General features: G+C 42.8%; 1 pseudogene; it reads right to left on the bottom strand.

Annotated features, from left to right (window-relative positions):
* Nucleotides 1-356: 356 nt before the first annotated feature.
* Nucleotides 357-2,543, bottom strand: LOC148163683 (uncharacterized; annotated as a pseudogene).
* Between the last annotated feature and the right edge of the window lie 2,118 nt (nt 2,544-4,661).

The following is a 4,661-nucleotide window of genomic DNA, read 5'->3' on the forward strand; positions in this document are numbered from 1 at the left end:
AGGGAGAAATCAGAGTCCAGGAAAAGTCCCGTGTTCTGGCCTTCATAGGGAAAGACAGAAATGAATCCCATAAGTCCTGAGGGCCCAGCTCTCAAGATTCCAGTCTCTCCATCAACCTTCTGAAGATTTAGGACTTTGTTTTTAGGGATGGTGCCATTGTTGTCCACCTGGCACCCTAACCTGCTGCTCTTCTGCTCCCTGTCCTGCATGATTCAGAGCTGGGAGCAGTCTCTGCTGCCTCCAATTCTGGCAGAGCTTGTTAAAAATATGGCTTCTCAGACCCTATGCTAGATATGATGTTTGAGGTCTTCTCTCCCCAAATAAACTGAATTTTTAGGGGGCAGAATTAGTAGTCTTTAGAGCTCTGTGTCCCCACTGACAAGGCTCAGAAAATAGGTAGGAACCACCTGTTCACTTCTCAAATCCTTCTCAGGCTCTGAAGAGCCCAAATGTAACCCCTGGGCAGAGTCTGAGGCCAGGAGGGGCTTGGTAAGGGGGTGCCTTACCTCTCTCCTCATCCACGAACAGCCTCCTCCTCTCCATTTTACACAACTTCAAAGTCTCAAGAAAGCAATTGCCCTCCCAGCCCAAACATTCAGCCTTTCTGCTCACTGGTTTGAGATCCTCCTGAATCATGATTATGACTGAATGCATCACTTCATTCTTTAGTTGCTGTGTCTGGGGCACTAGAGAAAAGACGGACATGCAGCTGGGGATCAGTTTCCTTCCTCCTCCTCTGTTGTATTGGGACGCACAAGAAGACAGACAGGTGGGAGGAATTCCAGGTACTGTCCTAGTCTTCAAGGGCCAGACAGAGCTCCCAAAGATTATCTCCACCATCCCTCTGCTTCAAACCAGACTGAAGAGTGACGGAAAACAGGATTTTCCTCAAGCTGGCATTGGAGTCCCAGCTCTTTCCAGTCTCCTATGATTGCCCACCTCCCCGGTCAAACACTTCCCCCCGCCCCATACATCTCAACCTTTAAAACTATGACAACTGCTCTTTATGTGAATTCCCTCTCCTAACTCACCAGTACAATCTCCTTCCCTGCTCTCAGTACATCTCCTACACAGGACCCAACCCATCTCCTGAATGACCCCTTCTCCGTATTCCTATTGCACATAACCATGCTCACATTTAAACAACTTTTCACATATTATCTGGCATTGTTTCACTGTCTGGACAGCCTTCTAATCCCAACTGAATAGTGAACTCTTTGAGAGCGGGAACTATGTCTTACTTAAGTGTCTATTTGCAGTGACTTGCACTGTGCTAGACACACAGCAAAGGTTTGGCAAACACTTGATTGGAGTCGAAGCTTATTCCCCAAGATAATAATCACAGACTAAACGACTATAAAACTGACTGCATATTGGGAAATGGTCTAAGCACCTCACATATATTTTCTCATCTAATCTTCGCTAAAAAAAAACCCTAAAGGTAGGTGCTAATATTACCTTCACTTTAAGGTGAGGAAACAGGCACAGACTAAAAGCAATCTGCCGAGTTTGCACAGCTAATAAGAAGTAAAGCCAAGATTTAAACCTATTGAGTTTACTTTGAGTTTACATTAAGTTTAAAACTGTGCCTTTAACTTACACATGGGACTGTCTTCCAGAGAAAAGAGCTCTCATAGGAAAGAATATCCCCAACACCAGGCCAATTCCCGCTCACCTTCCTGGAACACATCCATGAAAACTTGAAGGGCTGATATTATCTTGGCTGGATCACTGGCTTGCGTGTTCTTTCGTATTAAGAATACCACCTGATCATTGTATAACTTGGCTATCAGAAGGGTGCAAATACAAGGGAATCACGGTATGTTTAACTAGCAAGTGGTAAGTAGAAGTAAATCATGCTTAGAGCAAACCATGATGCCATGAACCAGATAAATTAGGGTCCTTTAGGTTGGAGAAAAGAAGGAGGAAAAGCATCTAGCCCCATGTGCCAAGCATGGGGCTAGATGCTTTCCCTGAGCTGGGCCCTGTCCCTCCCCTGCCCCACCATGTGCCCTCCCATAGGTTAGCACACCTCGCATGATCATCAATGTTGTAATGACAAGATCACCTTTCTAAGCTGGGATTCATTGAAGGAGAAAGGGAAGCCAACTTCAGGTGAAGGGAGTGGAGCTGTGTCTTTGCCCCTCAAGATTCCTTGAATTTCAAGCGAAGCTCACATGGATTACTTTGCATCTTGTCTAGAAGGATGGAAGCCCCTTATGGGAACCTAGGTCCCTGCTCCGGTCCAGGGAGACACAAAAGTTTTTCTGAGTGCCCACCCACACAAATACCTGGGGTTAGGGAACTCTGTTAACTTACTGAGGATGTAGAAAGCCTTCAGGGCAAGGCTGTGGTTCTGTGCAGAGTGAGGATCTGAGTCCTTGACTGTTTCATTCAGCTGTGGGGAGACCAAGGCCATCAGACCTGGGAGGACTGAAACTAGGGGCCATGGGTGTGGATGGAGGAACCAAGGCATGCATCCATGGAAAGTGTGGTGCTTAGTAATAAAGGAGAATAGGAAAATAGAAGCCAGGAATCCACATTCCCAGCCCCCAGTGGCAAACAAATTAAACATATAGAAGTTAACACCTTTTTGCAAAATGTTCAATTATCTTCTTCCTACTCTAGGCTGCAACACAGAGGGCCTGACATTTCCCACAGGCATGATGGAGTGCTTTGAACCTTCTGCCCTTTAACCAGAAATTAGAGGGAGCAACAAAGGTCTGTGACCTTCAAGAAACACACAGAATGTACCCAATTTACCTCATGGAGAATATCCGAGTCTATGCCCAGAATCTGGGCATTTACCTGTTCCAGGGAAACCTGAGATCTGTATGGCTAAGGTCACCACGTGAAAGACACCTGCATTTATGGAGGTTGTGACCTGGGCTGCAGTAGCCATCACCTCCAAAGAAGAGAGAAAAAGCAAGCCCAGGATGCTTCTAGCCCCACAGCACTCACCTGATTGAACAGTATACCTATAATATTTTCCAGCTGGGATTCCAAGTTTATACCTCCACAGCCACTAAGAGCCAGAGCATCCATAAGTTGGCAGATACACTGTGTGCATAAGGACAAAGTAAGCATAAGTTAGCCCAGACTTTCCACAGCCTCAGGAGAAATCCTCTGTCCTCACGTCTTCTCTTCAAGGATGGGCCAAGTCATCATAGTTTCACACTGCCCTCTTAGACCTTTCCAAAAAAGGCTCAGGGTCTAGTTCTTTCATAGCTAAATACAGCCATGACCTGCCCTTCCACCTTGCCCAGTAAGCTACATTTACTTTCAAATAATCTCATTATTCCACAGAAATCTTCAGGGCAATTCAACGTTTCAAGTATTGGCTGACTTCAAAGGAGCAGGGTAAATTAATCATTGCCAAAGCAAGAACTGGTTCTATGGTTCTGTGACTTTCAAAATTCTGAAAACCAAGTCTAAAAGCCTATGTTTCTACTCTCTACCTGGTGGATTCTATTATCTTGTGGGTTCTTATCACTGGTATATGAGAGTTCTACAAATAACCTTAGTTTTCACATGTGTAAACACTCCATTTGATTTTCTTAAAACAAGTTTATTGACATCTAATTGACATACAAAAAACTGTATATATTTAAAGTGTACAATTTAACAAGTTTTGATAAACGTATACACTAATGAAACCACCACAATTAACATACCGAACATATCCACTACACCTTAAGTTTCCTCTTGTGTCTTTGTAATTCCTCCTTCCCAGGACCTTTCCTTTCCCCAGGCAAACACTTATCTGCTTTCTGTCATTACAGACCTGTCACTTCCTTTTTAAGAAACTGCCAAACTGTTTTCCAAAGTAGTTTGCCAGTTTACATTCTAACAGATGTGTACTGGCATCTCATGATGATTTTAAATTCCCTCACGTCTATGCAATGTTGAGCAACTTTTCCTGTGCTGACTCGCCATCCTCATATCTTCTTTGGTGAAGCAGCTATTCAATTTTTTTGATCCACTTTTTAAATTGTTTTTTATTGGGTTTTGAGAGTTCTTTATATATTCTGGATGTGTATGTGATTTGCAATTATTTTCTTCCAGTCTGAGGCCTGTCTTTTCATTCTAACAGTACCTTTCAAAGAACAGAAGTTACTCACTTTGATGAAGTCCACTTTATTCCTTTGTTCTTTTACAGATCATGTTTCTGGTGTTGTAGCTAAGACATCTTTGCCTACCTCAAGTTCACATAAATTTTTCCTATTTTCATCTAGAACTTTGATAGTTTTAGGGTTTACGTTTAAGTATGAGCCATTTTGAGTTAATTTTTGTACATGGTATGAGGTATGGATTGAAGTTTATCTTTTTGTGTATAGATATCCAAATGTTCCAGCACCATTTGTTGAAGAGACTATCCTTTCTCCAAAGAATTGCCTTTTCACCTTTGCCAAAAAATCAATTGACAGTAAAAATGTAGGTCTATTTCTGGGCTCTCTATTCAGTTCCATTTATCCATTCGTCTGTCTTAATACCAATACTACAGTCTCCATTGTTGTAGTTTTATAAGTCGTCATTCTTTCTCTGATGTATTTGCTCTTTTGCATTTCCATGTGAGTTTTAGAATCAGCTTGTCACTTCCTGTTAAATAAAACCTGCTAGGTTCTTTTTCTTTAAAGTAGGTTTCAGGGGCGCCTGGGTGG

This window comes from Eumetopias jubatus, unplaced genomic scaffold, assembly GCF_037043125.1.
Source record: "Eumetopias jubatus isolate StellerSeaLion01/CBP00866 unplaced genomic scaffold, mEumJub1_p1.0 scaffold_8, whole genome shotgun sequence".
Lineage (NCBI taxonomy): Eukaryota > Metazoa > Chordata > Mammalia > Carnivora > Otariidae > Eumetopias > Eumetopias jubatus.